At 42.4% G+C, this 13,517-nt stretch overlaps 1 pseudogene; it reads left to right on the forward strand.

Annotated features, from left to right (window-relative positions):
* The window catches only part of LOC116811193 (olfactory receptor 13H1-like), a 97,346-nt pseudogene extending 90,363 nt beyond the window's left edge, over window positions 1-6,983 (forward strand).
* The last annotated feature ends 6,534 nt before the right edge of the window (window positions 6,984-13,517 follow it).

Raw genomic sequence — 13,517 nt, forward strand, 5'->3', positions numbered from 1 at the left:
GAGCCGAGATCGTGCCATTGGACTCCAGCCTGGCCAAGAAGAGTGAAACTCCGTCTAAAGTAAAAACAAAAACAAAAACAAAAACAAAACAAAACAAAAAAACAGTATCAGCAGTTTGACAATTTTTTTTTTTAATATAGGTAAGCATGAAGCTGGAATTAATGTGGAGCCAAATTTCACATACATGCTTGCATTGCTTCACACTATGTTGAAGTGGCATCCGCCACCATACCCAGCTAATTCTGTATTTTTGGTAGAGACGGGGTTTCTCCATGTTAGTCAGGCTGGTCTTGAACTCCCCACCTCAGGTGATCCACCTGCCTCGGCCTCCCAAAGTGCTGAGATTACAGGCGTGAGCCACCGCGCCATTTGGCATGGATACTGTTGGAGTACATATTGGTCATGTGCCTAAAGTAAATTTCTTAATTGTACAGAATATATAATGATATTGGTGAACTTAAGGGTATTGAATTGTGTATCAGGAATTAATGCAGCACACCAGCTTCTTATCCATAAACTAACTTTTTGGATTTTAGGCTTCCTGATACTTTAAATGTGTTGAGTATACTCTCACAAATAGAATTTGAGTCATACTTCTCTCTCTCTGGCTAATTTCTCCAAATTTGTAAACTATGAATATTCTTAATTCCTGGCAATGTGTTTGCTTGCATAAAGTCAAGCATGGTCACCAGGGCCACTCACTCAGGGAGCGAGAACCCGGAAACCTGGCATGCAGGCAAAAGGATAAGAATTTTTTTTTTTTTTTTTTTTGGAGACAGAGTCTTGCTCTGTCGCCCAGGCTGGAGTGCAGTGGCGCAATCTCGGCTCCCTGCAAGCTCCGCCTCCCGGGTTCACGACATTCTCCTGCCTCAGCCTCTCCGAGTAGCTGGGACTACAGGCGCCCGCCACCACGCCCAGCTAATGTTTTGTATTTTTGGTAGAGACGGGGTTTCACCGTGGTCTCAATCTCCTGACCTCGTGATCCGCCCGCCTCGGCCTCCCAAAGTGCTGGGATTACAAGCGTGAGCCACCGCGCCCGGCCAGGATAAGAATTTTTTACCAGTCAGTCTCTGGCCTCTATCTCTGTGTGCAAACTGGTTAATCTCCTCTGAAATTTTAAATTACTTGGTTTAATAATAAAAAGAACTTAAATCAAATATTTTGTCAGAAAAGTAGAGTGTAATGCCTTTTAGTTCACATAACTTTAGCAATCTTTGGGATATAAAGATGGTTTTATAGATTATTGGTAGGCGAGGCGTGGTGGCTCATGCCTGTAATCCCATCACTTTGGGAGCCCGAGGCAGGCGGATCACCTGAGGTCGGGAGTTCGAGAGCAGCCTGGCCAACATGGTGAAACCTCGTCTCTACTAAAAATACAAAAATTAGCAGGGTGTGGTGGTGGGAGCCTGTAAACCCAACTACTCAGGAGGCTGAGACAGGAGAATTGCTTGAATCCGGGAGGCAGAGGTTGCAGTGAGCCCAGATTCAGCCACTGCACTCCAGCCTGGGTGGCAGAGCCAGACTCCATCTAAAAAAAAAAAAAAAAAAAGTCCGGGCGCCATGGCTTATGCCTGTAATCTCAGTACTTTGGGAGGCCAAGGCAGGCGGATCTCCTGAGGTCGGGAGTTCGAGACCAGCCTGACCAACGTGGAGAAACCCCGTCTCTATTAAAATTACAAAAATAGCCAGGTGTGGTGGCGCATTACTATAATCCCAGCTACTCGGGAAGTTGAGGCAGTAGAATTGCTTGAACTCAGGAGGCAGAGGTTGTGGTGAGCCGAGATTGTGCCATTGCACTCCAGCCTGGGCAACAAGAGGGAAACTCTGTCTCAAAAAAAAAATTGTTGGTCAGATGCAAGGTTTGCTAAGTGTTTTAAGGTTACAAATTGCTTTTTAGGTTTTGAGAACTGTCTGTCTTGCCTGCTTCACACTTGATGACACCTGGGGACATATGAAACTAACCACACCCTTAACTAAGAAGGCAAGCCTTGACTGCACTTAGCACACAAGTAAAGCAACTTACCACGTTTTACCTTAAGGGTAAAATTGCTGGGAATTAATTGAGACTACTAGAAATAGATTTACATGCAAGGTGTGTAAAAACAGTAAAATGTGTTTTTATAGTAAAAGGTTAAATGAAGGCATGGAAATGTCAAGTTTTGCCTAGGGTTAAAGGATTGTTTTGAGTTAAATTAGGAAAAAGCTGAAGGTTCAAAGAAGTGGTGGAAGAATTGTGGAAATTAGTCTTGCTGAAGAGGTTCTCTGTGTGAACATGTTGACTAAATTCAAAAGGATTATAAAAGGTTTTTGCTTCTTTAAAATTTCTGAGCCATCATTTTGGCAAAATAAATAACTTGTAGTAATCTGGAACTCCCAAAATCAAATTTCAGTTTCAAAATTGTCTTCCCTGGCACCTGGCTTTTGGAATACTTCAGAGGGTCCCTGAAGTGTCCAGAAAAGAGAGGTAAACAGGATTAGGTACATGGTATTAAATACAGTGAGTTCTAAATTTCTCTTCAAAGAATCAGTATGTCAGTATGTTCAGTTCTTTGTTCTCCATTTTAAAGTTTAACTTCCTCATTCTCCTCGTCTCCTTGCCCCTAGTTTCAGTAAATGACCTTTTCCATCAGTTCTAATCAGTAGTTCACACCTGTTCCCCTGGTCACCTGCTCCGTCCTGAGTCACCCCTGGTTACCCGCTTTGATCTGTCACATTTAGTCATGTGTTCCATAACCATCCTTCCAGTCGAAACTGCTCACCCTGCCATTCTGGTTCATACCCCTGCTCTCTTTAAAATAGCCAATCAGAATTAGCTTAGACTGTGCAGTCCAACTCTAGCCTATAGGGCAACGACACAGCAATAGGGGCCACCTGCATCAGGGATAAGAACCCCTTCTCCTCCCCTGTTCAGGTGTGCTCTTGCCATTGCTCCATCTGTGAGACGCACTCTTCTATAGAAGAAAAATTGCCTTGCTGAGAAAACTCATGTTCAACTGCTATTTCTTTTGCGGCACCGAAAATTTATTTCTAACAATGGGATTGCCAAAGTGATGCTTAATCTTCTTTAGGTTATATTTTTGTGAATAATACTAATATATATTCCAAAATTGTATGGGATTTCTAAAATTCTAATGTCTAAATATATGCTACCAATCACAATTATAGTTATTATGCTAAGTTATTGTAAATTACAGAAATAACCAAATTTCCTTGTATAAAGCTACTAACCCAAGTAAATCAAATAATTAAATATCAAGAAAATAGTGTTAAATCAGCTAATACTAAAATTGTTTAAAACAGTTTATAACTGGCCGGGCACGGTGGCTCACACCTGTAATCCCAGCACTTGCGGAGGCTGAGTGGGGAGAATCACCTGGGGTCAGGAGTTCGAGACCAGCCTGGCCAACATGGTGAAATCTCGTCTCTATTAAAAATACAGAAATTAGCTGGGCGTGGTGGTGCACACCTGTAATCCCAGCTACTCAGGAGGCTGAGGTAGGAGAATCGCTTGAACTCTGGAGGCAGAGGTTGCAGTGAGCCAAGATTGGGCCATTGCACTCATTGTCAGCCTGGGTGACAAGAGCAAAAAAAACTCCATCTCAAAAAAATAAATAAATAAATAAATAAAATAAACAAAAAATAAAAAAATAAATAAATAAATAAAATAGTTTATAACCAATGCTTGATCCCATATTCCGAGGAAAACAAAGTTTCAGGTACATTTGGTCACCTGGTTGGCCATTTAAACATTTTATAAAGGGACATCATTCAATTGTCATTTCAATGCATGTTTTCTGGTTGTATAAAAGCTTTCCCAGCCGGGCAAGGTGGCTCATGCCTGTAATCCCAGCACTTTGGGAGGCCGAGGCAGGTGGATCCCCTGAGATCAGAAGTTCAAGACCAGCCTGGCCAACATAGTGAAACCCTGTCTCTACAAAAATACAAAAATTAGCCAGGCAAGGTGGCTGACGCCTGTAATCCCAGCTACTTGGGAGGCTGAGGCAGGAGAATTGCTTGAACCTCGGAGGCGAAGGTTCCAGTGAGCAGAGATCATGCCATTACACTCCAGCCTGGGCAACAAGAGTAAGACTCTGTCTTAAAACAAACAAACAAAAACTTTCCCATGCAACAGAGCTGATGTTCTAATAGTAGATTATTATGCTACAGTGTATTTTCACCAGGTTAAAAAAAAAAAAAGGCTTTTTATGGTTTGGATCTTCTGAGAACATCAGAAAAAGACTGTCCTTGCCATCCACACTACAACAAAACTTAGGGATCTTGAGCTTTGGGTTCCTGGTCTTGCAACTAAGAAGGGTTCCTCCACACTTTTGGAACTGTGCACCCATTGTAACCCTTGAGGTAAAGCTAACCAGGGAAGTTTCTCCCAAGAAGAAGATGGCATCCTTGATGTGAATAGCTTTCCCAAGTTCACATATTAAGACTTCTGGTGACATGAAACTCTTCTCTGAATGTCTTTTTCTTGCTTATGCCTCTGTGAACAATAGAAGTGGAAAAGTGTCTGTTATGTGCACTAATAGGGTGTACTTTTATTTGTGAAGGAGCTTCCAGCCAGCCTGCAAGTATAAGGTTACATGGATAAGCCTCTACTTTGATAGATAAAGGATAAAGGCCAATGTACGTAAGAAACTTTAATGGTACATGCATTGCCTCATCATCAGTCAAAAGCAGAACATTGGTTCATTCCTCTTGGCCCATTTCATTGGTTGAAGAGAACACTGCCAGAGGGCCTTCACTCTTCTCAAAGGGCATCATTTGTTAAGTCCTTTTTCCATGATTTGGAGTAAAAGAAGCAATGATTGGAAATCTATCCCTCATGATAGGTTCTATAGCAAATTCTACTGTAAAGGTTGCAGTTCCAGTGATTCTAAATTCTCTTATGAAAGTTGGGATAGAAATGGCTGAACAGAAAAAGTATCTGTGCAGCTGCTGGCACTCGTGGCCTATGGGGAAATACATCAAATGAGGATTATAAAAATTCAGTAGTGGCCAGGCGTAGGTGGCTCACGCCTGTAATCCCAGCACTTTGGGAGGACGAGGCGGGCAGATCATAACATCAGGAGATGGAGACCATCCTGGCTAACATGGTGAAACCCCGTCTCTACTAAAAATACAAAAGATTAGCTAGGTGTGGTGGCGGGTGCCTGTAGTCCCAGCTACTCGGGAGGCTGAGGCAGGAGAATGGCATGAACCCGGGAGGCATAGCTTTCAGTGAGCCAAGATCGCACCACTGCACTCCAGCCTGGGCGACACAGCAAGACTCCATCTCAAAAAAAAAAAAAAAAAAAAAAAATTCAGTGGTCGGGAATTGATGAAGAAATTGCTTCATTAAGTGAGTAAACTCTTTATCTAGCTCATTCTTTGATCTGTTTGGTTTTAGGACGTTTGGTTTATGGGGATCTTGGGTAAGGTGCATATTCCAAATTCTTGGTATATCCTCTAATAATAGTCTCCCTGGTGTGCTGCATTCTCTCAAAGGTTTTAAATGCTTGCATGCAGCCATCTCTAAAATGAAATATAGTTTCTTTTCAACTGGAATAACAAGAGCCAAAAGAATGTGCAACCATGAGGACACCGTAACCTATACATGACGTGCTGAGAATGAAAACCCAAAATGATAGTAACCAAGAGTGGTGCTAAGGCCCTAAGTTTTTTTTTTTTTTTTTTTTTTTTTTTGAGACGTAGTCTCGCTCTGTCACCCAGGCTGGAGTGCAGTGGCGCAATCTCGGCTCACTGCAAGCTCCGCCTCCCGGGTTCACGCCATTCTCCTGCCTCAGCCTCTCCGAGTAGCTGGGAGTACAGGCGCCCGCCACCACGCCCGGCTAATTTTTTGTATTTTTAGTAGAGACAGGGTTTCACCGTGGTCTGGATCTCCTGACCTCGTGATCCACCCGCCTCAGCCTCCCGAAGTGCTGGGATTACAAGCGTGAGCCACCGTGCCCGGCCGGCCCTAAGTTTTGGTCACACTCTCACTCAAGTGAAAACCTGAATAAAGGTGAATTTTTAAAAGAAAATTATGGGAGGCCAGTTTTGGACTGAGCTCATGCACTAGGCCCCTACAAACCAAACCAAACCAAAATGGAGTCGCTTGTGCTAAAACTTTAGGGAAACGCATAGATTCTACAAGAGACCAGGTTTTGTTTTTTTTTCTCCTGCATATCTCTATAAAAAACATTTCTGACAGCATAGGTATCAACCCCCTCAAGTTCCCATTAAATCTTTTAGCCAAATTCATTTCCTCTCGCCTAGATAATCATCAAGCTTCAGATGATCATGCAACCACGGTTCCAGCCAGTTCCAGCTGAAGACACCACCCCTGGCCATCAAGAAGCTACCCTGCCTCCAGGAGATAGAGCATCGGGAGAGTTTGGTGATTTCCAACAGGTAGGGACTATGCCCCAGGTGGGCAAGAAGCAGTTACAGAAGAAAGCTTTTCAGTCCCTCTGCCTCACAGGAGTGTGACCTTTGTAACACCAGTTTAGCCTCTCGTTGTCTCCTTTCTGCAACCAATCAGACTTATCTCTGGCGAGCACTTCACTTACATGAGGTGAGCATGAGGTGGCCAATGGGAAACTTCTAGGGGGTATTTGAACCAAAGAAGATTCTGTATCCAGGCCCTTAAGCCTCTACTGAGGCCATCTCCCACAATGTGGAGTGTACTTTCGTTTTCAGTAAACCTTTGCTTTCATTCTTTTGTTGCTTCATTCTTGCTTTGCTTTGCTGGGCATTTTGTGCAATTATTTGTTCAAAACGCCAAGAACCTGGACAACTTGCAATCCTGACCCTCTAAGGGTCACAAAACCAAGTTGCACCAAACTGGACAAATCTCCAGTAATCCATGTTCAGTGGCACCTTTAATCTCTGGGAGGCGTTTTTTCAAACAGAAAGGGCGGGAGAAAAGGGCTCCAAGACAGGACTTGATTGAAAATGTGGAATACTACTGCCGCCGTGAGGAAATCGTTTAAAGACGGACTACGCCATCATGGCGTCCTTCCCGGAAAGCCTCCCTGTGGGGGAAAAGGCTGATCTGTAGGCCCCCAGGCTATGTCTTCCTGCCTTTTCCTCTAAGGCCTGAAAACAGACAGGGCATTGGCGGTATCTTGGTGTAGAATCTGGAGAGTGCGGGGTTTGGAGTGAACAAGCAGCTGCCAGGAGGTACTGGCGCAGGAAGTCGTGGAGCGGAAACTTGGTTCCTCCGGTGTGAGCAGGACAGTAGGGAACCAGTCAAACACACATAGAGGCTCTTGTGGGCATCTGTCTCTTGTACCTGCCCTTTGGAGCAAGAGTCAGCAGGCTTTCACGTGCTAACATCTTGCTATGGGTCTTGGGGTTTCTGGTAGCATCAATATCGCTCACAAGGAACACAGTTATTGCAAGGGAAGTTTACAGGATTTGCTGTTAGAACCTTCACTCTCCAGGTTCTACAGCAAGGTACCGCCAATGTCCATGTCTCTTTTAAGGCCTTAGACCAGAAGGCAAGGACTCTGAGCATGGAGCCCAAGCCTCTTCCACCTCCCCACAGACCAGACCTTCCCCAACAGGTAGTCCTCACAAGACCTATGTAATGGCGTAGGGATTCGTTAAATGACATCCTCGCGATGGCGGTAGTGCACCAGATATGCCAGAAAGCCCGGTCTTGGAGCCCTCTTCTCCTGCCCTTCCTGTCTGAAAAAACGCGACCCATAGACAAAGGCGCAACCAAACATGGATGCCTTCTATTTTGCCCAGTTTGGAGCCTGCTAGTCTTACTGCTGCACTTTTTCATTTTGTTTTCCACTTGAAATCAAACCAAGGCCTAAGGCACCCGTTCTCATCAGGAATCCAGTTCTTTCAGAAATTAAATATCCTCCTGACCTACTCTGTGTGGGTTTGATTTACTTCAGAGTTACAGGTCCAGTAATTTCCGAGGCATCAAACTGTCTCCTTCAGGGAATACATTCAGTGGATGAACTCACAAAAAAGAGAAAAGGGGCCGGGCGCGTGGCTCACGCCTTTAATCCCAGCACTTTGGGAGGCCGAGGCCGGCGGATCACCCGAGGTCGGGAGTTCGAGACCATTATGGCCAGCATGGCAAAACCCTGTCTCTACCAAAAATACAAAAATTAGCCGGGCCTGGTGGCACAGGCCTGTAATCCCAGCTACTCCAGAGGAGGCAGGAGAATCACTTGAACCTGGGAGGGGGAGGTTGCAGTGAGCGGAGAGCGCACTATTGCACTCCAGCCTGGGCAACAGAGTTAGAGTGTCTCAAAAAAAAAAAAAAAGAGAGAGAGAGAGAGAGAAAAGGGCTGAAAGCTTGAAAGGTTGGAAAAGAACTCCAGCAAACAATTTAAAAATCCCAGTGGTCTTTGCCCTGGCTCCCCTGTCAGGCATCCAGGGAATTCTTCCTGTTCTAAGAGCCTTAATGTGGTGCATTGTAGGCAACACTTTGGCATGAGCCATTAGAGGAGAAACCAGGTGCCGCTCCTTACTGCATGCCATATATACTCCAAATGCCATGATACTCATAGAACATATGTTCAATTCCTGTCAAGGTGGCTCAGAGTTTCATCTCATGGTCTCATCATTTAACATCAAAACACAGCATGTGCCCATGCCACTACATATTCTTCAAGTATTTCCTGAGACTTTATGGGCTGTGTGTGGTTGTGTTTGTGTGTGTCTCTGAGAGTTTTATAATTGGTCTTTTAGGTATAAGGATTACAGTATTCTCCAACTAGTAAATTAAAGAATAATGCTTGAGAAAGATTAAGAAAAATCCATGTATTAATAACACAGAAAACCGCTACCATATAACTTGTCAAGGCAACTCATGAACTTATGGATTATTTCCATGCATATCTTTCAAAATGTGCATACATTAACTTCATGCAAAAAAAAAAAAATCTGTATAAAAAGTGGATTACTGTGTACATAGTGGTTTGGATCAGACCAAGTGTGTATTTTAACAAACCTTTCAGATGCATGAATTCATTTGAATGTCACCAGTACTAAGTCTTATATGTCAACATTTCATGCCTTCAATATAAATAAAGGTAAATCTTAACATACGGCCTCAGGAAAATTACTTTAGTAAAGTAGACAATATCAGCTCTTTGATTTTTTACAGCTACATCGCTACACGGTTCTAAAAAAAAGTTCATGACCAGACAACGACATCAGAAATTATGGCTACCTAACATTTTGCTCAATTTGTGTAAACAATTTCCACTCTTAACCATTTGCTTGGTTTCCATTGGATATTAACCTGAGATGTAATCCATGTACCCTCATCAAGCATCTCATCTTTTTAAGAACTCAGTTTCTGCACAACCAAGTCTTCCCATTTCTACTCTTTTTCACTCTGCATCATATCTGCAGTATTTTATTGTGAGGTACCAAATAGTCTTGTAGTAATGGAGAGAGACCTTAGGTTTCCATGCCTAAGGAAAGAAGAAGAAAAAAAGCTCACCTCTAAAGGCTTGGAGAAGAGCAAATCTAGGCACCAGGCCACGTGGTTCTTGTCCTGATTCCCTATTCAGGTTCCCTGTGAGTTTTACTCCATGTTCTAATCTAGTCAGTAGGCCTTATACATTGAGGGGGAGGACGCTATTTAGTGGGGCATTAACATAAGGGTACGGATAGCTCTCAAGCCTGACAAGACACACACAGCCCTACTTGAATAGACACAAACACAGGAATGACTGTAAATACTAATCAGATTGATCACAGGATTTTGTCTCATAGTTTCATTATTTAACATTGAATTAGAAATATTTCCCAGTGTCATTAAATGGCTGTCAATTAGGACTGTGCCCTATGACTTTCTTATGTATGTGTCTTACTGTTTTTCAGTTGGGAATCAGTCCTATATTTTCTCATTAGTAACAAAGACATGGAATTTGCAAAGAAGTTAAAAATAACCATGTGCTGATCAAGAGAAAAGCAATGTCATAAAACTGTATTAAACAATGATCATTGTTTCCATCTTTCCTCTCATTTTTTCAACACGCAGATAAAAAGTTCTATATATACAGTCAAACACCACAATAAATTTACATTTTACTTGAATTTAGATATATAAATAAGGTTGAAGAATTAAAAGTTTCACATCTGATTCCTGAGGTTTTTTTATTCTCATAAGAAAGTTGCAATATCTGAATTTTAGACAATAAAATATTTGCAAAAACTTCTTCGTTAGACTATTCATCAAAACATAAGTTCTCCATTTTCACTTTTATATCTAAAATATATATATATTTATACACACATAAAATAGAAATGTTTATATACAAGATAAACATATGTATTATACATACTTATATCTAGAAAATTAGGATGTTTAATTCTTCTCAAATTTTTATTCTTAATTCTTTCCTTGAAATTTTATCTTTGAAATCTCAAAAGAAAGATAGCAAAATTCAATAAATGATAGTTGAAATAGGCATCTCTCACATTCAGTCACCTGGATGTGTAACCTAAGAAAACTGTAAGATGGATGCATTCACACAACTCACATGCAGCTAGAATGCTTTATTAGTGTCTCTGTTTATATAATGACGAATTAAAGTTTTGAATTTGTTGGCCAAAAATACCATCTTCAAACATATACTTATTATAACACCTACCATGATTAAAAATATATAGCATTGGCCGGGCCCAGTGGCTCACTACTGTAATCCCAACACTATGGGAGGCCAAGACAGGTGGATAGCTTGAGCCCAGGAGTTCAAGACCAGTCCTGGCAATGTAGTGAGACCCCGTCTCTACAAAAAATACAACAAATAACCAGGCATGGTGGCGTGCAACAGAAGCCCCAGCTATGTAGGAGGCGGAGGTGGGAGGACCACCTGAGTCCAGGGAGGTTGATCCTGCAGTGACCCATGATCATGCCATTGCACTCTCACCTGGGCAACAGTGAGACACTGTCATATATGTGTGTGTGTGTGTATATATATATATATATACATATATATGTATATTTAAAATATTGTTATACACCTACAGACAGATAAAAATACACACACAGTCAACACAGTTTAAATATAATTGGATGCATACTGTTTGAAATTTGTACAAAATCTTCAGCATTGTCTTATACTCCTTGAATATATCTACATCCATATATACTTTTGAGAGCTTGAAATTTTTTTATATTTTACTCTAGAAGAACTTTAAGATATTATAAAGCAGAAAACATGCTAGGTCTCATATAGTGAGAAGACATAATGACTTTTAAAATGTCTGTGCTAGGTATTATCATCTGTTCACTCTGCACATATAATACGGACTCTTATAACCTAATGTTCAAATTCCCCTATAGTACAACTGTTTTTGTTTTTTAATGTTAGATATGGGGTTTCCCTATGTTGACCAGTTTGATAAGGCCTCAAGCAATCCTCCCATGTCAGCCTCCCAAAGTGCTAGGATTACAGGCATGAGGCACCAAGCCCAGCCACCTTGTAGTATAACTGTTAAAACAAGATTTCTTCGCTGATAACTTGAGTACTTTTCAAATATAATTATTCATGGAAATAATGACAAGTTTAAAATTATTGGCACTTTTTAAAACTGAGTTGGTAAAATTCATATAACATAAAATTAACCATTAAATTGTGTGAAATTCAGTGGCATTTAGTACTTTCACAATGCAGTGCAAGCACTATCTCTATCTGTTGGCAAAGCACTTTCATTACCACAAAAGAAAACCCTGAACTCGTTAAGCATTCCCCATTCCACCCTCTGCCCAGCCCCTGGCAAACACTCATCTACTTTCCCTCACTACTGATCATCACAATAAGTGGCCTTTTTCAAAGTCTTGCTTTTGTCACTTAGCGTGTTTCAAATTTCATGCATTGGTTATCTATCTTATTGACATCTACCTCTTGGATATGGATCTTTGCTGTTGTACCTTCATCCACCCAATTTATCACCTGAAGGAGACAATTTGATGCCATGGAACTTGCTGGACCTGCAACTGTGTGAAGTAAATCATACCCAGATAGACTCAGTGAGGAGTATATTTAATTTCTGAAAGAACAAAATCCCTGATAAGCATGGGTGGTTTAAGCTGCATTTTGTTTTTAGATGGAAAAACAAAACAAAAAAAATTCAACAGTTAAGACCAGGTTGCACCAAACTGGACAAATCTCCAGGCAGCCATGTTTGGGGACGCCTTTATCGCTGGTTTGCTTATTTCACAGACAAAGGGCAAGAGAAAGGGCTCAAAGATAGGGCTTCCCTGAAAATGTGCAGCACTACTGCCACCGTGAGGAAATCGTTTAAAGACGTAATACTCCACTAGAGCCTCCTTCCCAGGAAGCCTCGCTGTGGGGAAAGGCTGATCTGTTGGGAGGTGGAAGAGGCTTGGCCTCCAGGCGAGGTCTTCTTGCCTTCTCCTCTAACGCCTGAAGAGTGACCTAGACATTGGTGGTATCTTGGTGTAGAACCTGGAGAGTGAGGGGCTTGGAGTGAACCAGCAGCTGCCAGGCGGTCCTGGCACAGGAAGTCGTGGGGCGGGGCCTCAGTTCCTCCTGGCCTGGGCAGGACTGCAGGAACTCACTGAAACACACATTGAGGCTTTTGTAGGCATCTGTCTCTTCTTCCTGTTCCTTGGAGCAAGAGTCAGCAAGCTTTTTGATGCTGGCATCTTGCTATGGGTCTTTGGGTCTCTGGTAGAATCAGTACCGTGCACAAACAACAGGTTTATTCAAAGGGAAGTTTACAGGATTTGCTATTAGAAGCTTCACACTCCAGGTTCTATAGCAAGATATTGCCAATGTCCAGGTCTCTTTTAAGGCCTTAGACAAGTAGGCAAGGACGCCCAGCATGGAGGCCAAGCCTCTTTCACCTCTTACCAGACCACACCTACCCCAACAGTTAGTGCTCGGAGAACTGTAATGGCGTTAAACGACTGTAATTCGTTAAACGTCTTCCTCGCGATGGCAGTAGCGCTCCAGATATGCCAAGAAGCCCTGTTAGGGAGCCCTCTTCTCCCGCCCTTCCTGTCTGAAAAAACGCCACACATAGACAGAGCCACCAAACATGGATGCCTTCTATTTTGCCCAGTTTGGAGCCAGCTGGTCTTACTGCTGTGCCTTTTCTTTTTGTTTTCCACTCGAAATCAAACCAAGGCCTAAACCAACCACCCTCGTCAGGAATCTTGTTCTTTAAGAAATTATTCTCCTGACCTAGTCTGGGTGGGTTTCATTTACTTCAGAGTTACAGGTCCAATAATTTCCGAGGCATCAAACTGTCTTCTTCAGGGGATAGCTTCAGTGGATGAACGCACAAAAAGGAGAAAAGGGCTGAAAGCTTGGAAAGGAACTCCAGCAACAATTTAAAAATCCCAGAGATCTTGGCCCTGGCTTCCCTGTCAGGCATCCAGGGAATTCTTCCTATTCTAAGAGCCTTATGTGGTGCATTGTAGGCAACAATTTGGCATGAGCCATTAGAGGAGAAACCAGGTGACGCTCCTTATTGCATGCCATATATACTCCACATGGCATGATACTCATAGTACA

Source organism: Hylobates moloch, unplaced genomic scaffold (genome assembly GCF_009828535.3).
Source record: "Hylobates moloch isolate HMO894 unplaced genomic scaffold, HMol_V3 SCAFFOLD_7, whole genome shotgun sequence".
Taxonomy (NCBI): domain Eukaryota; kingdom Metazoa; phylum Chordata; class Mammalia; order Primates; family Hylobatidae; genus Hylobates; species Hylobates moloch.